We start from the raw sequence: 25732 nt of genomic DNA, 5'->3' as shown, positions 1-25732 counted from the left end.
GATTATCAGGGACTTTCTTTATTTGAAAGTTCCATTATGTGCCTTTTAATATTAAGAACCAATCTTAGATTAACTCTCAGTGCTTAAGAGAGTAGGGACTATGCTTCATGAGTTTCTATTCTTTTAGAAATACAGAGTTCTTTTATTTACAATTGGTTGCCAGCAGTCCAGTAATTCTACTAGTAATTTTACTATGGCATTTAAAACTTCCTTTTAAATGTTGGATTTTTAAAAAACTTTCTTAAAATTATGGAAACGGAGTTCCCTGGTGGCCTAGTGGTTAGGATTCTGAGCTTTCACTGCTGCAGCCTGGGTTCAATCCCTAGTTGAGAAACTAAGATCCCGCAAGCCGTGAGGCGCAGCCAAAAAAAAAAAAAGATTATGGAAAAATAAATGGTAAACAGGCACTCATACTCTGCCAGTGGGAGTGTAAATGATATAAACTTTCTGTAGACAGCTCGACAGTATCTATTAAAAGCTGTTGAAACATACAGCCTTTGCCCTAGCAAAAAAAATAAGAATACAAAGATTATGTACATGGCTGTTCATCACAGCAGTGCTTACAACAGGAGGAAGGGAGGGAAGGAGGGAAGAAAAGAAATACCACCTAAATATTCAAATAAGAAGGTAATAAGGGGGACTTCCCTGGTGGCGTAATGGTTAAGAATCTGCCTGCCAATGTGGGGGACACGGGTTCGCGCCCTGGTCTGGGAAGATCCCACATGCCACGGAGCAACTAAGCCCGTGCGCCACAACTACTGAGCCTGCGCTCTACAGCCCGCGAGCCACAACTACTGAAGCCTACGCACCACAACTACTGAAGCCCGCGTGCCTAGAGCCTGTGCTCCGCAACAAGAGAAGCCACGGCAATGAGAAGCCTGCGCACTGCAATGAAGAGGAGTCCCCACTCGCCACAACTAGAGAAAGCCCGTGCACAGCAACGGAGACCCAACGCAGCCAAAAATAAATAAATTTTTAAAAAAAAGAAGGTAGTGAGGGAATCCCCTGGAGGTACAGTGGTTAGGGCTCTGGGCTTTCACTGCCAAGGGCGCAGGTTCAATACCTGGTCGGGGAACTAAGATCCCGCAAGCTGTGCGGCATGCCCAAAAAATAAAAATAAATTTTTTTTTTAATTTGAAAAGGTAATGAGTGATCTAAGGATAAATCTAAATCCATACAATGAAATACTATATAGCCATTAAAATGATTACACAGGTTACTTGATATCGTGCAAAAGTATAGTCATGAAACTTGTTTTATAACCTGTTTATATTCAAGAGCATATAAAATATGATCACATATGGTATATATAAATGCACACATACACTCCCTCTACAAATTTAGTCTGGAAAGAAAAACACCAGTTGTACCACGAAAATTTTCCAGGTAGTGTCATTTATTCACATGTGTACTTTTTGTTTATGTCTAATTCCTAAATTTCTGGAGGGACTGTACATTACTGTTGTTAATAAAAATAAAACAAAAAATATCTCTCATGAATCATGAAAACTCTCTGATGACTTCTAGAATAGGAGATTATATAGCAGAAAATTAAGTATAAAAATAAATTTACTGGCAAAGTCAAAGTTACACAAAGTTCTGCCAAAATCACAGCTCACAGTGGATGTTCCTTTCACATAATTACTTATTTCAACTCTTGCTAGAAATATTCTTGATGTATAAAGAGCTTGGGTCCTAAAGTCAGAGACTCGTAGTCAAGTCCCAACTCTGCCACATGCTGCGAGACCCTGAGCAAGTTAGCTAGCCTCTCCAAGCCTCAGTCTCCTTAACCATGAAGTATGTATAAACCCCACCTCTTAAGAGTTGTGGGGATTAAAATGAAATAAAGGTGTAGAGAACACATAGAAGTAAGCTTGGCACATGGAAAGCAGTAATAAATGACTGCAGTTGTTACTATTATTATTGTTGCTATCACAAGAAACAAAATCATGAGCACTTTAAGGGCAGTGACCATGTCTTATTTTTGTTCAGCCCTGGATCCCTGGCACCTAGTAGTGGCCTTAAATGTTTGCTGATTAAGTATACAATTAATTAATTACCTCCTTGCACCTCAATCTCCTTCTCTGGCAAAATCATAAAATCACCTTGCAGAGGTAAGAACTGATTAAACATAAGATACCTAGTTCAACAGAGGCTCTCAATAAATGACAGCTGTATTAAGGAACATGGCCCTGTAGATTTCAACAGGCATGAAGGCTGAAGGGAGAGAACAGATATAATTTTTTTCTCTGAGTTTCCTTTAGTATTTGGGTCCTGAAATATCTCACAGTTAAACCATTGCTTTTATTTAGACTCCAGAAAGAAAATTCTCCATTTACAGGCACACATCCTAGAGAGCTAACTATTAAAGTGGTAATCTTTAGACAGCCACAGCACTTTTGGCACAGCAACTCAAACAGTACTTTACCACAGAGCAGGGAAAAAGTGTGGTATTTCAGAGAATTCATGAGCTTAGGACATAATGTATACAAACACGGGCTATGAAAAACAGTGAATCAATTGTTCTTCGGGCTTCAAATGAAAGCTTTTAAGATGATGATTTGAATTAAGAAGCATGAGAAAAATCAACACTATTTTTACATACATCGCTAAATGACTTCTTAAGGAAGTACTAAATTTATGAAGGTATTCAATTACCTGAAAAGTATTTCCTTCACAACAATCAAAATAAACAGGGATACATTTTAGGAAGAAAAATAGATTCTCAAAAGAATCATTAAATTCTATGGCGGGGGGGCGGTGAAAAAACTACTGACATGAAACCAATAATAATTTTGTCTAAATCATAACATTCTTGTACTAGTATTTAAGAGAAAGTCATCCAAACAAGAAGAAAAAAAAATAAGCCTAACATAAGAGCGAACTCAAAAACTGCAAAGATCAGTAACTTGTGCAGCTCTGTTTAATTTTCCATGTCTAATTTGACAGAAACCTCAGATTTCATACAAAAGTGCTTAATAGAAGGTTTATGATCCTATTTCTGTAATGATTCTATTGAAAGGAAAAAAAGGCTACTCAGCACTCATTTGCTTTGAGTTAGAGCTGTCTGTTCCATATCCTGGAAACACATCATGCCATGATTTACAGAGACATTTCACGGTTTACAGTATTAAACACTGGAGTAAAAATACCATTTAAAATTCACTATTAAGAAAATAACAGTCTGGTAGTAACTTTCAAAACAACTATAATAAACATATTAAAGTGAAACAGGTAAATTTTATTCTATATGGATTATATCACAATACAACTGTTATTTAAAAAATGATGTTGCAGGGCTTCCCTGGTGGCGCAGTGGTTGAGAGTCCACCTGCCAATGCAAGGGACGCGGGTTCATGCTCTGGTCCGGGAAGATCCCACATGCCGCGGAGCTGCTAGGCCCGTGAGCCATGGCCACTGAGCCTGCGCGTCCGGAGCCTGTGCTCCGCAACGGGAGAGGCCACAACAGTGAGAGGCCCGCGTACCGCAAAAAAAAAAAAAAAAAAAAAAAGACGTTGCAGAGAATAGCAAAATCTCACTAATTCTCCAGAATCTGAGTAATGGGTATATAGGGATCAATTCTACTGTTCTATTTCGAATATGTTTTAAAATTACATTTTTTAAAAATTAGGCAGGCAAGCCACACTTACGGCCATATGTGAGCCACACCAGTATGTCAGTGATGAAGCTGCTGAACAGGTTAAAATATAAAGTAATAGAGACCTACACTGCCCAAGCACAAAAACCAGGGAAGGGCTGAACAAATTTTACTGCCAGATTTGGTCAACACTGGCCAATCTTCCATTTAACATGGTGCCTTCTCTTCCCCAAAAAGGGATGATTTAACTCACCAAAATCAAACTACAATTGATGCTGGGAGAAAAAAATTAAATTCTGTTCATTTATTCTCAAAATATAGATTTTATTAACATTAATCATATGCATATATTATTTATATACAGTTGTATCACAAATTCATTCATCAATCAATCCAAATATTTCCCAAGTAATAACTAACTGCTATGTGCCATGCACAATACCACATGCTGGGAATACAACAATGAACAAAGCAGATAAAATCTGTCCTCCAGGACCTTATAATCTAGGAGGAAATAGAGACATGTGGGTTTACTTTGTCCCTACCTAGTCAGTGAGAAATGTGACAAATGAATCCTTTTGAATTAACTGGGAGAGGGGAAACGAACAGTGGGCAAAGACAACGTGGAAAAATTAAAAAGGTGACTGAAAATAGTATAACCCAAGATACCTAACCTAAATAGGAAAAACAATCATTTATCCTAGTTGCTGGCACAGTGTCTCAGAAAAATCCATCTATTTCTGTAGCTTATGATACTAATATAACCAACTGCGTGTTTCCAAAACTTCTATCTTGTCTAATTTATATAAAACTTGGCCCAAAGAAGTCTTTTTCAAAAAAGTAAATATGTTACCTATAGACATCCTCTAAAATAAAACGGTGGCTTTAAACATTTAACTAAGTTAATCTCAATTATTCAAAGTTCACATAGTGTATTATTATTCAAGGTTCAGCTGTATAACAAACACTCCTTCCAAGTTACCAAAAACCTTGGTAAAACAGAATAAAAAACTTAAACCTGGGTGTATTTAATGTTACAAAAAGGTTCAAAAGCCAATTCACCTCACTTGTTTCCAGATTTTCACGAAGTGAAGGAAAAGGGCAGTGGAAAAAAAGAGAAAGATATGAAAAACAACACAATTTGATAGAGGAAAAAATTCAGGGCCATTCATTCCTACCTGGCCCCATAAAAAGAACAGATTCCCATTCATAATAAAAATGTTATTAAATATACATGCCAAGCTCTCAGACTCCTCCTTTCTGCCATCACATAGTAAAGTTTCTCTGGCAAGGTCACCTAGGCAAAGATTCATGAACAGATTCCTCTGAATGACAGGGCTATAAGCAATGATGAAAAGGAACTTGCTTGTCCTGTCTTAGGAAATTACCCAGACACAATGTTTATCCAAGGGTTCTATTTATTGCTCTGTATTAGGGGAAAAAAGATGTTTAAAGAGCAGCAATGTGGTTGGCAATAACAGTAAGAAAATAAGTTAATTATTCCAACCAAAGTAGGAAGGAAGAAGTCACTGCAACTTTGAAGAATCTTCACTGATGTGAAAATATCCTCCATTCCATTTTATATCCTCCTCCAGCCACCGCTCTAAGGATCCAATGAAAGGTGAGTTTAACACATTATTTCAAAGAAGTACTCAAGGGCAGAAGAAGAGCAGTAACCTGCTCAAGGTCACACACCTACTTAGGTGACAGAAACACAGCTGAACTGAGACGACTGTCTCCTTCCAAATCTTTTTCCAGCTACACAACCTTGCCAAGTAAAAGCCATTTTACTGGGGGGAGAGGAGATGGAGTCAGGTGACAAGTGAGGAAACTAGCAAAGTATTCAGTTACAGAGTTATTATCTCCTAAGCCAGGAGTGAAAAAGAAAATATTTTTCCCAGAAATTAGCATGTATAACGACTCTGTTCACTTGCCAAAGTCTCTATGCCAATCACTTCCCATCTGTCAAAACCCCACAGAAATTAAGGACCATTCACGTTTAGTTTAAGGAACTACAGAAAAGAAAGTTGCAATACAGTCCACTGAATCATCCAAGTCTTTGAACCCCGTGTCTTTCAGTTCACATAATTCCATTCCCTTGCATTAAGCACAAGATGTGTACACCCAAAAAAACACGCCTGCTGTGAGCTAAGCTGGGCACAAAGCTAGGGGATTGAGTAGAGATGTTTAATGTTGCACGGTTCCTATCTACATTTTTCTTACTGAAGAATTACTCCTTATGCCCTTAACATTTCAGTACTGCTAAAATGAACCTAAAAAACTGGTTTTTCAACTTCCAATATAAGTTAAACATGAACTAATTAACTGTTTGTAAAACACTTTGAAGATGTGAAAAAGTACATAAATGTTAATTATTAATGTTGATCCACAAAGTCCCTGCATCTGAAGTAAAATACAATTCTTCCGGCGAGTTTCTGCTACTTTCAAGGCACGAACATGGAAGCCCAGCATGTTTTTAGGAATTCTAGGAAAACTTTAAAGGCAGACCACAATGATTTCGATTTACAAGAACAAGCTGGAATTTTAAGCTGTCTATGTTGGATATAATCCTATCAGAGTGAATAAAAAATGTGACTTATGGCATATATAATAAAACTAGAGTAGATTTATAGTCACAGAGTCCTGGATGAAAATTATAGTCCATTAACCTGAGAAAGGCAAAGTAAAATCTCTGAACCATACTTTTCTCATCAAAAAAGCCATGAGGATAATACCAATCTTACAGGATTATTGTAAAGAATTGAGAAAATGTAAATGAACACACAATACACAGGCAGGCATCCAGTAAAAGTTTCTTCTTCCCTTTAGTGACTTCACTTTTTAGAAAACACCTTTTGGGAAATGGCCTGATCTTGAGCAAAAGATCTCTCTAGAGTGAAAAAGTCCTTTAAATACACACTGTCCTATGCTCTAAGCATACAGCACCCTTTTAGCAGGGGGGCCCAGGCAAAAGCTTTGGTCATTCCTGTCCACTGACCCATATGCATCCTTAATCCTCAGAGAAAGCACCTCAGCCAGACCCCAAGGTTTCATGTGACCAAATGAACAATTAGAACTCTACTTCTCAAACTCTCATTGCCACATTTTCCCCCTAAATAACTCCCAAACTCCAAGGCCACATCCAGAGTTCCTTTGTATTCTGAGCCAGGCCTCTCTGTGCACAAGGTATCCAAGAGGCAAAAAACCACTTTCTTCTAGATTATAAAAGGTAACAGAAATGATTCCCATGTAATGCCACAATGGACCTCTCTTCTCTGACTCCAGAAACACAATGACTTTAAACAGGGTAGAACTCAACAGGCAACACCAGGTAGATGGATTAATTGACAGACACCATTTCAAAATATACTAAGTGTGTTTTCAGAAATGACTCATAAATTACAGAAAATGTCAAATCTGCAAAAAATCCCTGTCACCTTTGGCAGTTATCACCTGGGAAAAGGAATACTTCTAAGAATCTAAGTTAGTACGGATAGTTATAATTCAGATTTAGAAAAAAAAAAGTCATGCTCGATTCAATTTACCTGAAGTGATCTGCCCACCACAATGCAAATGCAACATAACATCCCCTTTGAACAAAGCGGTGTCACAACCAGCCTGGGAGGGGAGAACATGTGCTAACAATTTTCCCAGGAGCTGTTGTGGACTCATCAAAACCACCCATACTCTTTCCCCCAATTCCCCACTGTGATCAAGGGCTCAAATTTTCAAGACAACAGACCACAGTCAAAGACCCATCTGTAGTGTTAGCAACCACAAACAAATGAAACTCAGCCCAGAGGCTCACCAACTGAGTAGATGCTACAAAGGTATTACCTCTCTTTATTTAAAAAAGAAAAAAAGAGAGATTAAAGAAAAATATATACATTGCAAAGTATTTAGAAGATCAAAAGACACTCTACCATCATCTCACTCCTCAAACGAAACTACAGTTAACACTTTGCAACAGCCTCCTCCCAAACTATCTTGTGTACTGTGTGTACACTACACGTAATGACATCCCTGAATCACATCTGAAGATCACTGATATAGAGACGGAAAATGTACAACAGTTTTCACTGATGTTACTTTTATCGTGCTCAGAGGAGAAAAGTTTTCAGCAGGTTTGGAGTCCTAACTAACACTGACACAAGGTGCTGTTTTTGGTCACTACCATCTTGCTTCCTTTATATCTAGCTCTTAGTCATACCCAGTTGTTGTCGTTGCTGTTGTTTTTTACCACTGTCATTATTATTACTAGCTACCACGCCATGTTGCCCTACTATGTGCCAAGAGCTTTAGATATCCCTAATTCCCACAATAACCCCCACCCTCCCTTCTCAAGCTACAATTCTCTACTTTGTAAATCCAGTCCAGCCTTCAGCCCTCAACTCCAGGTCTGCACCTCCAAATGCTTACTAGTATCTTCACTTAAAAGTCTCACAGATCTCAAACTTATCATGCCCAGAAGTAAAATCAACTTCTTCCTCGCCACAAAACCGCTTCACTTCTTCCACTCAGGAAACCACACCACCATTCACCCAGCTGTCCATAACACCTAGGAATCATCCTTGCTTGCCTTCTTTGCTCAACACCTTTTCCCAATCCATAAGTAATCCTATCAGTTCTATCTTCACAGGAACATAGGTTCCAACCTTCTCAGACTTTCACTGCCACACCCTAACCCAAGCCACCATATGCTCTAGACTGGGCTAGTGTAAAACTCTTAACTAGCCTCGCTGTTTCCACCTCCTGCTCCCCACACTCAGAGTGAAACTTTCAAAACCTAAATCAGCTCTTGTCATTCCTTGCTCAAATCCTTCAGCTGCTTGCCATCTTACTTAAAAGCCTATTCGACCAAGCCCCTACGTACATATACGTTATCTCCTATTATTCTCGCCCCATCCTTAGCCTCCCTGTTCATACTCCCACCTCAAGCTCTTTGCCCTTGATGCTCCTTCGACTTGGAACATCCAGAGACCTTCAGGTGGTTTGCTCTCTTCACTTCCTTCAGGTCTCTCTCAAATCTCATCTCCTCAGAAAGGTATTGTTTGACCTCCCCAATTTTTGCTAATAATCTTCATATTCTTCCTACAATTACCAAAACCAGACCTCACCAAAGTTGTTTTTTACCTGTTTGTGTTCTGCTTCTCTCGCTAAAACGTCAGCCCTTTGATGGCAACAACTACGTTTTATTTGTCACTGAACTCTCATCACCTAGCACAGTGCCTGATGTACAGAAAGCACCCAAATATGTGTTGAATAACAAACAACCCTACAAGGTATGTCACATGCCCATTTTACAAATGAGAAAACTGAGTTTCAGAGACTAAAAATTTACCTAAAGCCACAGAGCAAATAAGTCACCAAATGCATATGAAAGAGCCAATACTCTACCCACTGACCCACTTCATCCTGTGCCATAAAAGGGAATTATAAACACAGGCTAAGAAACAAAAATGTAAAGGAAAACATTTCTATAAGAAAATATCAGACCACAGTGACCTTTCTCTTTCTGCTCATCACTAGAGCATTTCACATCTTTGATTAATCTCATGTATGTACTATGTACATACCTCTTCAACTAGAAGATATCTACTTTTTCTGTATTACCTACAGAGTAAGGGCTAGCTACAGGCAGTAAACATTTAACAAACATTTCTTTGATATTTACACCCACAAAGACTTGAAGAATCCTATAACGAGACTTTGAGCACCATCAATAAAGTATACTCTTCCAAGGGATTTCAGTTTCCAACCATGATGGAGTAACTGGATCTAGACTTATCCTGCCACACACCCCACCCTCCAACAACCAGAAAAATGAACAAAATATATGAGGCAACATCTTTTAGCTTCTGGACAACCAGCAGCACAGGACTGCAATCCCTAGCAAAGGGAAGAGATGAGGTGAACCTCACAAGTACAGCAACTTTCTCAGCCTGGAGTCACATGCTGGACCACCTGCAATGAGGAGCCCAAGCAGACCATGGTGGTTTTCTCAAGCTAAGAAGTCAAAGAGTATGAGAAGGCTCAGGAACCTAAAAACTGCAGAGTACTAGAAAGGAAGGAGTTGCATGAAGAAGGATCTCCAGAAATCAGCACAGAGGCCTGCTTGAGTCTAATACTGAATAATAAGCCATGTGTACATACTGTAAAAAAATCTACAAAGGTAGGCAAAGAATGACCCAAGAACTATATGCTACATTACCCCAGAGCTCACACAGGGCTGGCAGACATTCATATTCTGACCACCCAGAGCAGAGAACATCTCATTCTTCAATGGAAACTACGGAGGCTTCAGGCCTTAGTAATGGGGTAAAATAAGCCTTAGAGTAAAAGGACAAGAGTTAGGGTTGGTCTATCTTAGACCAATCAACAGCAGTCAACAACTTAAAATTCACCATTTCTAGGATCTAACAAGAAATTACAAAACGATGTGACCCAAGACGGGGGGAAAAAAAAAATCAGCCCATAGAAAGAAATAATGGAATTAATGAACAAGAACTTTAACAACTATTATATGAACATTATACATATGACCAAGAATTGTTTTTTTAATGAACATAAACAAATGGAAGAAATAAAAAACAGTCAATAGCAGATTGAATCCAACAATATATAAAAATACATCATGATGAGGACTTCCCTGGTGGTCCAGGGGGTAAGACTCCGCACTCCCAGCCAGTGCAGGGGATCTGGGTTCGATCCTTGGCTGGGGAACTAGATCCCACATGCATGCTTCTTAGTTAAGAAGCCCACATGCCACAACTAAGACCTGGCACAGCCAAAATAAATAAATAGTAAAGAGATTTTTAAAAAATACATCATGACCAACTGAGGATTACCAAAGGAATACAAGGCTAGTTCAACATTCAAAAATCAGTGCAATTCACCATATCTACAAAATAAAGAAGAAAAAACGTATGATCATCTCAATACATGCAGAAGCCTGTGACAACATTCAGTATCCATTCATGACAAAAACTCTCAGCAAACTAGAAACAGAACTTTCTCAACTTGATAACGGACATCTTTACTACTACAAAAACAAACAAACTATAAAGATCATCATGTTAATGGTGAAACACAAATGTTTTCCCCCTAACATCAGGAAAAGATGTCCACTTTCAAAACTCCTCGTCAACATCATACTGGGTGTCCTAGCCAGTTCAATAAAGCAAGAAAAAGAAATAAACATACAGACTACAAAGGAAGAGATCAAACTTCCTGTATTGGCCACTGACATTACTGTCTATAAAGAAGATCCCAAGTGAGTTTAGCAAGGTTTTAAGACACCAGGTCGGCATACAGAATTCAATCCTATTTCTACATACTAGCAATGGACAACTGGAAACTGAAATTTTAAAAGCATCATTTACAAGAGCACCAGAAAGCATGAAATACATACTAATCTTACAAAATATGTGCAAGATCCATTTATTAAAAACTACAGGCTTCCCTGGTGGCGCAGTGGTTGAGAGTCTGCCTGCCGATGCAGGGGACACGGGTTCATGCCCCATCCCGGAAGGTCCCACATGCCGCAGAGCAGCTGGGCCTGTGAGCCATGGCCTCTGAGCCTGCACGTCCAGAGCCTGTGCTCCGCAAAGGGAGAGGCCACAACAGTGAGAGGCCTGCGTACCGCAAAAAAAAAAAAAAAAAAAAAAAAAACTACAAAACACTAATAAAAACGTCAAGAAAGGTCTAAGTAAATAAATATAACATGTTCATGACTCAATATCATTAAGCTGTCAATTCTCCCCTAAGTAATTTACAGATTCAATGCAATGCCAATCAAAAATCTCAGCAGGATTTTTTATATATATCAACAAGCTGATTCTAAAATGTACCTGAGGGAATTCCCTGGTGGTCCAGGGGTTAAGACTCCGTGCTTTCACTGCCGAGAGCCTGGGTTTGACCCCTGGTCGGGGAATTAGGATCCCACAAGCCACGTGATGCGGCCAAAAAATAAACAGATATAAATTAATTAATTAAAAATTAAAATAAATAAATAAAATGTCCTTGGAAAGGCAAAGCACCTATAATACTCAAAAACAATTCTGAAAAATAACACAATTAGAGAACTCATACTACCTGATTTCAAGACTTAGTATAAAACTACAGTAATCAAGAGTGTGGTAATGGAAAAATGAAAGACACAGATCAATGGAACAGAATACAGAAACAGACCCACACATATATGATCAACTGGCTTTCAGCAAAGGTACAAAGGTAATTCAATAGAGAAAGACGTATTTTCAAAAAAAACTACTGGAACAACTAAACACCCATATGCAAAAAAAATAAATCTCAATCCACACTTTGCATCCCTTGAAAAAATAACTCAAAGTGATTCATAAACCTAAATGTAAAATTCGGAATTATAGCAGAAGGCAGACAGCAGAAGAAGAACTACAATCCTGCAGCCTGTGGAACAAAAACCACATTCACAAAAGACAAGATGAAAAGGCAGACAGCTATGTACCAGATGAAGGAACAAGATAAAACCCCAGAAAAACAAATAAATGAAATGGAGATAGACAAACTTCCAGAAAAAGAATTCAGAATAATGATACTGAAGATGACACAGGATCTCAGAAAAAGAATGGAGGCAAAGATAGAAAAGATGCAAGAAATGTTTAACAAAGACCTAGAAGAATTAAAGAACAAACACCTACAAGAATTAAAGAACAAACAAACAGAGATGAACAATAAAATAACTGAAATGAAAAAATACACTAGAAAGAACCAATAGCAGAATAACTGAGGCAGAAGAACGACAGAATTGTGGAATTCACTGCCACAGAACAAAGAAAAAAGAATGAAAAGAAATGAAGACAGCCTAAGAGACCTCTAGGACAACATTAACCGCATCAACATTAGCATTATAGGGGTCCCAGGACGAGAAGAGAGAGAAAGGACCTGAGAAAATATTTGAAGAGATTATAGTCAAAAACTTCCCTAACATGGGAAAGGAAATAACCACCCAACACCAGGAAGCGCAGAGAGTCCTAGGCAGGAGAAACACAAGGAGAAACACGCTGAGACACATAGTAATCAAATTGGCAAAAATTAAAGACAAAGAAAAATTACTGAAAGCAACCAGGGAAAAATGACAAATAACATACAAGGGAACTCCCATAAGGTTAACAGCTGATTTCTCAGCAGAAACTCTACAAACCAGAGGGAGTGGCATGATATATTTAAAGTGATGAAAGGGAAGAACCTACAACCAAGATTACTCTGTCTGGCAAGGATCTCATTCAGATTCGACGAAAAAATCAAAAGCTTTACAGACAAGCAAAAGCTAAGAGAATTTAGCACCACCAAACCAGCTGTACAACAAATGCTAAAGGAACTTTTCTAAGAAGAAAACATGAGAAGAAAAGGACCTACAAAAACAAACCCATAACAATTATGAAAATGGTAATAGGAACATACATATTGATAACTACCTTAAACGTGAATGGATTAAATGCTCCAAGCAAAAGACACAGGATCACTGAATGGACACAAAAACAAGACCCATATTTATGCTGTCTATAAAAGACCCACTTCAGACCTAGGGACACATTCAGACTGAAAGTGAGGGGATGGAGAAAGATATTCCATGTGAATGGAAATCAAAAGAAAGCTGGAGTAGCAATACTCACATCAGATAAAATAGACCTTAAAATAAAGAACGTTACAAGAAACAAGGATGGACACTATATAATGATCAAGGGATCAATCCAAGAAGAAGAGACAGCAATTATAAATATATACGCACCCAACATAGGAGCACCTCATTATGTAAGGCAACTACTAACAGCTATAAAAGAGGAAATCGACAGTAACACAACAATACTGGGGGACTTTTAACACCTCACTTACACCAATGGACAGATCATCCAAACAGAAAATGAATAAGGAAACACAAGCTGTAAATGACACAACAGACCAGATAGATTTAATTGATATTTATAGGACATTCCATCCAAAAAGAGCAGATTACACTTTCTTCTCAAGCGCGCACAGAACATTCTCCAGGATAGATCACATCTTGGGTCACGAACCAGTAAATTTAAGAAAGTTGAAATCATATCAAACACTTTTTGTGACCACAATGCTATGAGATTAGAAATCAATTACAGGGGGAAAAAATGTAAAAAACACAAACACATGGAGGTTAAACAATACGGTGCTAAATAACCAAGGGATCACTAAAAAAATCAAAGAGGAAATCAAAAAATACCTAGAGACAAATGACAATGAAAACACAATGATCCAAAACCTATGGGATGCAGCAAAAGCAGTTCTAAGAGGAAAGATTATAGCAGTACAAGCCTACCTCAAGAAACAAGAAAAATCTCAAATAAACAATCTAACCTTACACCTAAAGGAACTACAGAAATAAGAACCAACAAAACCCAAAGTTCGTAGAAGGAAAGAAATCATAAAGATCAGAGCAGAAATAAATGAAATAGAAACAAAGATCAATAAAACTAAAAGCTGGTTCTTTGCGAAGATAAAATTGATAAACCATTAGCAAGACTCATCAAGAAAAAGAGGACTCAAATCAATAAAATTAGAAATGAAAAAGGAGAAGTTACAACAGACACCACAGAAATACAAAGCATCTTAAGAGACTACTACAAGCAACTCTATGCCAATAAAATGGACAACCTGGAAGAAATGGACAAATTCTTAGAAATGTATAACCTTCCGAGACTGAACCGGGAAGAAATAGAAAGTATGAACAGACCAATCACAATCACTGAAATTGAACCTCTGATTTAAAATCTTCCAACAAACAGAAGTCCAGGACCAGATGGCTTTACAGGTGAATTTTATCAAACATATAGAGAAGAGCTAACACCCATCCTTCTCAAACTCTTCCAAAAAATTGCAGAGGAAGGAACATTCCCAAACTCATGCTATGAGGCCACCATCACCCTGATACCAAAACCAGACAAAGGTACTACAAAAAAAGAAAATTACACACCAGTATCACTGATGAATATAGATACAAAAATCCTTAACAAAATACTAGCAAACAGAATCCAACAACACATTAAAAGGATCATACACCATGATCAAGTGGGATTTATCCCAGGGATGCAAGGATTCTTCAATATACGCAAATCAATTCATGTGATACACCATATTAACAAATTGAAGAATAAAAACCATATGATCATCTCAATAGATGCAGAAAAAGCTTCTGACAAAATTCAACACCCATTTATGATAAAAACTCTCCAGAAAGTGGGCACAGAGGGAACCTACCTCCACATAATAAAGGCCATATACGATAAACCCACAGCAAACATCATTCTCATGGTGAAAAACTGAAGGCATTTCCTCTAAGATCAGGAACAAGACAACGATGTCCACTCTCGGCACTATTATTCAACATAGTTTTTGAAGTCCTAGCCACGGCAATCAGAGAAGAAAAACAAACAAAAGGAATACAAATTGGAAAAGAAATAAAACTAAAAAAAAAAAACCAAAAAAAACCCTCTGAATTATAAAAATTCTAGGAGAAAATACAGGGGCAAGTCTTTGCACTCTCAGATGGGGCAATAATAAGAAAGCAATCAACTCTAATTCAAAAAGTTTAAAACTCCAATTCAAAAAGATACATGCACCCCAATGTTCATAGCAGCACTATTTACCAGAGCCAAGAAATGGAAACAAACCAAGTGCCCAATACACACACAATGGAATATTATCCTTTTTTTATAAATTTTAATCAACTATAAAAAGATATATGGAGGACAAATAGGGAAAGTTGAATATGCACTGAATACTTCTATAGAATTGTTCATATTTTAGGTGTTATTATATTTGGTTATGTAGAACAAGGATTAGCAAACTTTGTCTCTAAAAAGTGAGATAGTAAATATGTTCTGCTTTGTGGACCACAGGGCGTCTCGTAACTGTTCTGTCAGTGTAGCACCAAAGCAGTCACAGACAATATGTAAACAAAGGAGCACTGCTATGCCCCAATAAAACTTTATTTATTAAAAAACAAATGTTCATTGCAGCTCTATTTACAATAGCCAGGACATGGAAGCAACCTAAATGTCCATCGACAGATGAATGGATAAAGAAGATGTGGCACATATATACAATGGAATATTACTCAGCCCTAAAAAGAAACGAAATTGAGTTATTTGTAGTGAGGTGGGTGGACCTAGAGTCTGTCATACAGAGTGAAGTCAGAAAGAGAAAAACAAATACCGTATGCTAACACATATTTATGGAATCTAAAAAAAAGATGGTTCTGAAGAACCTAGGGCCAGGACAGGAATAAAGACACAGACGTGGAGAATGGACTTGAGGACACGGGGAGGGGGAATGGTAAGCTGGGACGAAGTGAGAGAGTGACATGGACACATATACACTACCAAATGTAAAATTGCTAGCTAGTGGGAAGCAGTCGAATAGCACAGGGAGATCAGCTCAGTGCTTTGTGACCACCTAGAGGGGTGGGATAGGGAGAGTGGGAGAGAGATGCAAGAGGGAGGAGATATGGGGTATATATATATGTACAGCTGATTCACTTTGTTATAAACCAAAAAAAAAAAAAGGCAGTAGGCCAGATTGGCCTGAGGGCCATAGTTTGCAGACAAAACTCTAGTGACAGAGAGCAGAGTAGTGGTTGCCTATAGCAAGGTAGGCAGCAGGGTGAGGGCTGAAGGCAGAACTGTCTGGAAAGCAGAAAGGGAACTTTCTGGAGTGATGGAAACATTCTATACCTTGATTGTGTTAAGTTACATGCATGGATACATTTGTCAAAACTCATCAAACTCCATATAGTTAAAATGGGTGCATTTTATCATATAAACAATAACTCAGTAAACCTGATTTGTTTAAAAATGTACTCTTTTCAGGTGACAGCATCAATGATGTGAAAAGCATGCCCTTTGGAGCCAGAATAATCTGAGTTCAAATTTTAGCACCAAAAATTTAACAACTATGTGACCCCTGTCAAATCACTTTTGAAGGTGTTTCCTCCCCTTAAAATGGGTTAATAATTCCTGCTTCATACGTTGGTTTCAAAAATGAAATAAATGCATGTAAGACACATAGTATAACATCTGGCACATAAGAGGCACACTCCCTGATTTTTTAAGCTTTTAAAAAATAATTTAAGAAAATGAGTCAGTAAAGATCAGACAACTACACTAGCTTCTTTTGTACTCTTCTGAAACATTCTGACATTCTTTGTTCACTGTTTACTGTGGTTTCACCTGACTTCAAGCACTGGCATCCAATGTCAGTTCCTGTGATTTCAGAGTAACTTGGGTCTCACAGCAAGCACTGAGTTTAGAAAAATACTCCATGACAAATATGTTATAAAAGCAAATCTGAGAAGAGCCAAAAGTAAGAAGTATCCATTTTCACAAGTAAGGAGAATGGCAACAGAAATGGTATAATATTTATAAAGAAAAACCAATAAACTTAGTTGGATGTTTTCTCCTTTTATAGACTAGGATTTGAATTTTATCCAAACCAGTAGCCAACCAACAAAACTACAAAATGACAAAGCATCTCTATAGTGCTTTATCTCGAGCGTTTCTCATGACAGTAGTGGTAGTAGGTAGGATGACAATATCAAATTTGTTCTTATTTTATAAGTAAGGATACTAAGTCTGAGACAGATGAAGTGGCCTGCTCAAGGACACACTGCCAATAATTGGCGAAGTTCGGATGTGAAGTCAGCCATGTGGCCCCGTATCATATGCCTTCAGTAGACATCACCATCGGAGAGTTATCTTGGGTTTGTGAAACTCTACATAGCTCCTAGGTGCTGTTCTCTTGCTTGACATCTTTGGCTGTCTAAAAGACTAATTCATTACAGTGTGACATACTTAATTCCTAACCATTCAGGAATAACTAGCCTTTTGAAGTGGTAAAGACTATTTTTGTGGCCAAATATGGGCTTAAGATAGGATCATAAGTGAAAATTCAAAAGGACCGATTTCTGGGACTTCCCTGTTGGTCCAGCGGGTAAGACTCTGCACTCCCAATGCAGGGGGCCCAGGTTCGATCCCTGGTCGGGGAACTAGATCCCACGTACATGCCGCAACTAGAGTCCTCATGCCGCAACTAGAGTCCTCATGCCGCAACTAAGACCCGGCACAGCCAAAATAAATAATAATAAATATCAAAAGGACTGATTTCTAATAGAAGAGCCTACAGAGTGACATAAATTGTAAATCCCTCACACCATCTCCTTCTCCCCATCCCAATACCCACATCACACACACTGATATCCACACCTTCCCCACGCTCTGAACACAGCTCTGAAGAGGTAAAAAAGGAAAACACACCATTGTCCCACACAAGTATTCGTAAGAATCACAGTATCTCAGTATCAGGTCTACTGGTCCATTCTCTGAGCAAGGACTGACAAATATGGGTTATCTACCCATCTTCTACTTATATGTCCCAGTCAACCGAGAGGTGGACCACAAGACCATAAATGTGAAGACACATGAATGAAACAAACTTCCTTCCACGAACAGCTTCCTCCTCTTCCCCCACTTACAGTGGGGTAAGGCAGCCCGACAGTGACTCAGGAGCACTGCTTCTGAATGAATGCCTGTCCCCATCAGTAATAACCAAGTTTATTCAAGCACACTTCAATGTTAACTTTAAAAGAGGGGATTATCAAAAGTCCAAGTGTGTTCATCTAGCTTTGTCAACTTTTTTTCCTCAATACGTGAGTCTGGTCAAATATAATTTTTAAAGGTTTACTACAATCCTTCATGGTTAACTTTTTGCCCTTATTTTATAAGAAAATAAATGGAAAGATGAGATTCAATATACAGAAATGTCCATGACAGGTTAATATTTCTAGAATGTATTTATTCCACTTGGTATTCTGAATATTCTAAACAAAGCTGGTATAACTGATTTAAATCACTGTTTCCTTCCACAAATGGTGGCACCTTCAAAAGTGTTATCTTGAAGGGGAAGTAAATGATTTGCTCAAGTCTCTGAATTGTACTACTGCTATATTAACCCACAGTCCAGTCCCATCTTAATCAAGTTTGAGAAACGTAGTCATAATCGATGCCTGTTATTTTTCAAAATTAAGGTAAAATAAGGAAGAAAAGCTGGAACTAAATAACTCAGATATCCTATTACAAATGTTGAAAACAACCCATCTCTAACGATTTCCTAAACACTATAAATGCATAGAGTTCTATCCTACAGAGACACTCTGCAAAGCCCACTCAAAGACTAAGAGCAGACTGAGAAGATAAAACTGCTGTTTTCTATTAACATTCAGCTCAACCCGCACCTTTAAAAAACTGCATTTAAGACTCTCAATTCTCAGAAGCATTCCCCCTTTACGAAACAGACAGCTAAACCACTGTGCTCAGAAGCATCAGACTTCTAAAAATGCTTTAACTCATACAAAAATTATCCAAATTACTGTCATTACAGCTACCAGGTAACAGGCACCTACTTAACGGTTGGCACCCTATGAAGTACGGCACATAGTTTCATTTATTGCTAAGAATGCTGTAAAGTATGTTACTATACCTTACACAGTAGGAAACTGAAGCTCTGAGGGGATAAGTGACCTGCTCAAGGCTACCCAACTAGTCAATGGAAGGGTGGGGATTTGAACTCAAATTTACCTGATTCCAAAAAATGTACATTCTTCTAAACTGTGCTACCTCCCCATTTCACAACAGAGGTATGAACAGGCAGAGGAGTGAATGGATTAGTCCAGAAGTCTTAATCATTTCACCAAAAAAGGGAGAAATTTTCTCGATTAGAACCACTTTCTGAAATCCATAGCGCACTATTTAAACCTCAATTCTTTTCAAGAAGTAATTAACAGGTTAAAAAGAAAGGTTAGAAATCCTTATAAAGTACACTACGTTTCATCACAGATCTACAAGTGAGCTGCCATGTTTAACAAGTCCCCAGAGTTAGTGGTTCTCTGGGTACCACACTAGGGTGAAGTACCAAGCACTTCACCCAATTCAAACGCATCCTGAGCACCTGAGCTGTGTTAAGACTCCTTCCTGGCACAGAGGCACAAAGCTAAGATCCATCACAGCCCTCAGGGAGTTAACAGGCTAGAAGAGGAGTCCATTTATACTACATATTCAGTTACTATTAGTCAGGCAAAAAAAATGAAGTGTGAGAAATCCTAAAACAAAAGTATGTATAACATGCTATCAGAGAGGGAAAGCAACTGGCCTACTTGTCACACGTTCTAAGTAGTGTTTGTTTACATTTTGTCTCTCCCTGACAACGCCTTCCAACCTCTGTCACCGTCCCGCCCCACACACAGGTACACACAGTACACACAACCACACAACCAGGAAGGAAAGCCCTAAGAGCAAGGATTATGATTCCTAAAAGTGACCTTGTTGTACTTTAAAAATACAAGCTTATGCCATTAGGACATTTTTCTTTAGCTTTGTCAGGTGAAGTAAGTTGCTTTTTCAAAGCAAAATTAGGCCAACCTAACCAGGAAAACCTGGGCAACACTTCACATTACTCACTTAGCATGAGAAACCAATCAATGCATATTGACCCACACCATATTTCTCAAATTTTTCTTGTTAATTTAGCAGATGGCAAAGGGATATACAACTGATAGGAACACATTCTGGTCATTTTGTTCCACCACGCAATCTGACAGACATTTAGGCTTGTTCCACCGAGGGGATTTAAACAGAATCATTCTCACATCATAAGGCAAATGAACTGAATTCAGCAGAACCGATGCACCCAAAGCTTGACAACAAGGCTTGTACTTCTTGCAGTCTGCAAATCCCCTAGAGACCACGAAAGCCTACAGGACTGTAACAATGATTTATCTCAGCTGATCACAACTCTGATCACAACTCTGATCACTCACAACAGCTGATCCTTTACAAACTTGCAAAAATGATCTTTCCAAAACTGCCAGCATTTATCCTGATCTGGGCAATCCAACGGTTTAAAAAAATAAAGTTATTTATGAAAATAAAACTGGGGGGGGGGCTGTTGAATAAGTAAAAAAGGCACACTGCTTTTTCCTTTGGTTCTATATGCCTGGGGCAACAAACTCTCAAAATAACTTCACTGAGGAGTGTAAAAGTTAAGACGAACACCAAAATATTGCTCAATCCAACTTACATTGTTAACTCCTGAGTTCACAGTAAGATCTAGAAACTTAAATGTGACGGAATCATTTTGCTGTAAGAACTAGTTCAAAAAAAAAAAAGCCAATCCTTTTTTCTGATAGAAAAACTCTTGAGGATTTCCCCCACATTTATTTTAAAATCTTAACATACGAGTTGACTTGGGGGGGGAAATGGGGGGAAGGGAGAGGGGTTCAATAGCCATATTTATCCAAAAAAAAGTTTGGTTTGGTCTCAAAGTATGTTTGCATCTGAACTCAACAGAGCTGAGCCCATGGCACGGTCCCAAAGCGGGTCCCCTCGGGCTGCACGTCTCCGACCCGCGCGGGTGCCCCGGCCGCGCCCCCGGGAACAGGCCCTGAGAGCGCCCCCCTAAGGCGGGTAAGGCCCGGCGTGTTTACCGCTCGCGCCGGCCCCCGAGAGCCGCTCCCTCGCGGCCGCAGCACTTGTTCGCCGACTCCCGGACGGAAGGGACCCTTGGGGCAGCCGCAGCTGCTACCGCGGCCCCCGCTCCCATAGGAGCCGACCGGGCAAGGCCGGGGGTCCAGGCACCTGAAGGGGCATGGCGGCCGTGCCCCCCACTCCGGGAGTGGAGGCGGCCCCGAAGTTGGGCTGCGGGAGCGGCAAGGCGCGCCGCGGCCCCGGGGCAGACAATGCGTGAAGGGGGCCGCGGAGGGAGGCGGGGGCCGCAGAGCCGGGGGGCGCTCCCGCGCCGCCCATTCATCCCCGCCCTCGCGCCCCTGCCCAGCCCCCGCAGCCCCGGACCCCCGCTCCGGCCCCCGCCGGAGGACCGGCCGCTGGGGGAGGGCCCCGCGCTCCCCACCCGCGACCCCTCCTCAAATCACAAAACTTCCCCCAACTCCGCCAACTAAGTTGCGCTCTCACCGTGAGGCGCCCGGGGCTCCCCCGCGGGCCGAGCCGGAGCAGCTCCGCACCTTCGCCGCGGAGAAAGACAATAGGCGGCCGCTCCTCCGGCGGCAAAGGCCGTGGTGGTGGCAACGGCTTGAAAGTGCGGCGGCAGAGGCGAGGAGAGGGCGCGGCGACCTCGGCGGAGCCTAGGAGCTTCACCTCAGCGGCTCCGGCTCCCTGCTGTCCCTACACACAGCCTCAACGAGCCCGCGCATGCGCCACAAGCTACTCGGGGATGGGCGGGGCACCCGGGAAGGGCCGTAACGCCTACGAGCTCTCCTGTGAGTAAGCGCGGAGCCGGGGGCCGCGAGCCGGGGTTGCACAGCAGAGCTGCCCATCAAGCTCCGTGAGACCAATAGGAAGACACCTGGGCGGTCCCCTCGGGTTGCTAAGGAAGGCTGAGGTTGACCGCAGCTGCATCGCTGCGGCAAAGTGATCAAAGTCGGGTGGCTGGTAGAGGTGCCGACTGAAATGCTCACCCACCCTCTCCTCTGCTCCCTGACTCCGGAAGACTCCCTTCCTCTGTGTAAGGGTGCTTACCTGAGATGTAGCATTTACCGTAACACATACTGAAATGATTTACTCTTCTGTTTCCCTCCACTTGAAATCAGAAAGCGGGGTCTTTTCTGTGTCCAGTGCCTGAGAGAGTCGTTGCTAGGTATTCAACAAGTGTTTTAGTTGGATGGATGGATGGATGGATGGATGGATGGATCTATGGTGGCATCAGGATTGTGACAGGGCGTTCCATAAACTTTCGGCTTCTCGATCAGCGCAAAATCAGACAATCTGCAAGTTGCATGGACCTCAGGAATCACCTGGTGGCTTTTGAAAAGCAAAATGTGGTCTGTTAATACACGAATAAACTCATTTTGATAGTTGTGCTTTTATTTTAATGTGTATTGGAGGAAAATGCCTTTCACATCAAAAGACTATTTCATTGATGTTATTTCTTAGATAAGCTGTAAAAAATGAATCTACTTAAAGAAAAAAATTAAGTAAAAAATTTACGTTATATATAAAGTATATATGTACTTACACTTCACATAAGTTCAAAAACGTGCAAATTGATAGTAATCGAAGTAAGAACAGTGGTTACTTAGAGGGAGAAGCATTATTGGCTGGGAAGGAGAAGGGCAGGTGCTGGGCAAGTTCTGTATTTTGATCTGTATGGTAAATAACAAAGGTATAGACTTATGTGAAAATTCATCCAGTGTACAATTAAGATTAGTGCACTTTACACAGGTTACACATGTATTTTATATCAATTTAAAATACTTATATAGGATATGGCCTCCCAAAATGTGAAGATGCAAAGGACTATCTTTTGGGAAACCTGATCCAGCCAAGCTCCCTACCAGTGACTGACTACCTGAGAGGGGCTACTGTGAATACTTACTGCCTGCATCAGGCACTTTCATTGTTGTTTGGCTCTAAATCTTAGAAGTGCTCCTAGCCTTGAGAAGAAACTTGCTTCCCTGTAAGTGAACCTGATTCTCACATATGTTTTCTTATTTCAGCCTCACAGAATGGAAAACCAAGGCCAAACATTTCCAGTGCTTCATGTGAAATTATTTCCCAATCACCTTATTATTCCCTCCTCCATACTCACTCTAATCTGTCCTGTCAATATTTGAAAGGTGGCCCAGAGAGAAGAGACTCCTAGATCTTAGTCCTGACTCTGCCCAAAGAAGCCCACCCTGAGCAGGTCACCCCTTCTCAAAGAACTTCAGTCTCCTGTAAAGCAAGAGGACTAACCTAGAAAATCTCTTGGACCCTAACACGTGAAAACCCTATGGTCTTCTTCTGGAGCAAAGCAGCAGCAGACAAGATACATGTTGTCTTTCAAGTGACTGCTGACAACAACATTCCCTGCTCCCAGCCTCAGCAGGATTTATACCTTCCCAGTGAGCTGCAGAAAAGGTCGAGAGTCCAGTATTTTTCAAAGTTTACCATGCCTACAAATCACCTGGGACGTTTTGTTAAAAGTGGATTCTGACTCAGTAGGTCTGGGGTGGGATCTGGGATTCTGCACTTCTAACAGACTCCCAGGTGATTCTGATGCTGCTGGTCTGGGACCCTGCTTTGAGGGGCAAGGGTCTACTCTACATTCCCCAGACAGCTAAATCCTCTGTCTTCTTGGGAAGTCCTAAGTAGTTATCTACATGATTGGCACATTCTCATCATCTAGGCACCAGCTCTAATGTCCCTCGTCAGAGAAAACATCTATCTAAAATAATTCACTCTCACCTACTCCCTCTCATTCATATTACTCAAACCTATTCTCAGCATTTATTCCGGTCTGAAGGTATCTTATTTACGTGTGGTTATGGGCTCTCTCCCCCATAATGTAATGTAAGTTCCCTAGAGTCTTTTTTGTTTACCCCTCTCTCTCCTACACCTAACAGAGTCCCAGTGGGAACAGTAGGCACTCAGAAGTTTCGCATGAATGAATTTGTACAGAAGGAGCTACTGTGAGGTGCCCTCAAACTGACAGTCCCTGATACTAAAGACTTGTTCTTCCAAGGGACACCAAATGTCTCTATTCAGTGTGCCCCATTTCACCAGAAAGAGATTTGGGGTTTAGTAATTCTCTCACTTTTCCTGAGTAAGTTTTCAAGCCAGGAAAGATACCAGGGCCTTATCAAGCAGCAGTAGGATTTTGTATCTCCCAACTATCTCTAACCTGTCTTTCCAGCCAACTTACAGTTCTCCAATTGATTTACATAGGTTATAATACCTATAACTCTAACAAGAATGAACCCCATTTTACAGAGTCCCTGGAAATTACCAAAGCAAGGAAATGCAAGAACATGAATTTCTCTTGAGACCCATGGTCCCTAAAATGTCTGCTTTGGTAAAAGAAGGAGCGCTGGAACCAACTTGCCTCGGGGCTCTTCTTTCATAGCAGTGGACTCTTTATTCCTTTCACAGTACGAATAGTACCCTGCTGTTGCCTTAAGTAACTTTCACTTTCAGCCCCTTGCTTGGGGTGAAGCCAACTCCACCACAATCTCAGTTCCATGCTTTAGCGTACCATCAACCCTGAGCCAATCAATGCATCCTATCTGCAGGTCAACAATTATTAGTTCAGAGTTAGGCACATGACCCCAGACTGGCCAATTAGGGGCAATAGGAGTAAATTCTACTCTCTGTTTGAACTATCGGGGTAGCTGACATTTTCTCAACTGGAAACTGGAAGATAGGCTTATCAGCTGTCTCTGCCATGAGGACAGAATCTCTTCACATGGAGCCAGCACAGTAGAAAGGTAGAGAAATTAAAAACAACGTCTTGGGCTTCCCTGGTGGCGCAGCGGTTGAGAGTCTGCCTGCCAATGCAGGGGACGCGGGTTCGTGCCCCGGTCCGTGGGGATCCCACATGCCGCGGAGCGGCTGGGCCCGTAAGCTATGGCCGCTGAGCCTGCGCGTCCGGAGCCTGGGCTCCACAACAGGAGAGGCTGCGGCAGTGAGAGGCCCGCGTACCGCAAAAACAAAAAAACAAAAACAACGTCTTGGTGACATTGATTGGACAGCTGAATGCAGCAATTCCTGAAGCTAGAACAACCCATAGACTTTTCAATCATGTAAGACAACAAAGACAGTCGGAGTGGAGATTTCTGTCACTTGCATCCGCAAGAGCTCTAATTGATACACCACCCGGGAGCAGATGATCCCTGGGCAGTTCTCTGACCTGCTTTCAATTCAGTTAGCAAGTAGCTGTTGAGAGTCTACTGTGTTCCAGGCTTAGGCTTGGTCCTGGGATTCAGGATGAAGAGCATTGTTCTTGTCTTTAAGGAACTCTGTCAAATGAGGGAAATAGGCAAGCAAGCCAGCAGGAAATCAGAAGTGTAAGTGCACCCCCCCCACAGGCAGACGCAGGGTGTTATGGGGCATAGAGAGGAATACTTCTACTTAGAGGGTGAAGGTTCAGGGGAGGCATCCAGGAGGAGTGACAGTTAAGCCAGGTCTTGGAGGACAATCCACTGGGTAAAGAACGGTGGTGTAGCTAGTGCACGAGGGTTGGGAGTGTGTGCACAGGTAGCAGAGGCCATTCCCAGGAAAAGGAGGAGACAATCCAAAGACA

The 25732-nt window shown here is 40.7% G+C and overlaps 1 protein-coding gene across 1 annotated transcript in view; it reads right to left on the bottom strand.

Annotated features, from left to right (window-relative positions):
* The window catches only part of AKAP13 (A-kinase anchoring protein 13), a 350062-nt gene extending 328216 nt beyond the window's left edge, over positions 1 to 21846 (bottom strand). The window contains exon 1 of the mRNA XM_019945698.3: positions 21628 to 21846. The gene's annotated coding sequence lies outside the window, so the exon portion shown is untranslated. The remainder of the gene's footprint in view (positions 1 to 21627) is intronic.
* Positions 21847 to 25732: the final 3886 nt, after the last annotated feature.

Source organism: Tursiops truncatus, chromosome 2, assembly GCF_011762595.2.
Source record: "Tursiops truncatus isolate mTurTru1 chromosome 2, mTurTru1.mat.Y, whole genome shotgun sequence".
NCBI classification, from domain to species: Eukaryota; Metazoa; Chordata; class Mammalia; order Artiodactyla; family Delphinidae; genus Tursiops; species Tursiops truncatus.
The sequence above is the reverse complement of the archived record's forward strand: the minus strand, read 5'-3'. Positions and strand labels throughout refer to the sequence as shown.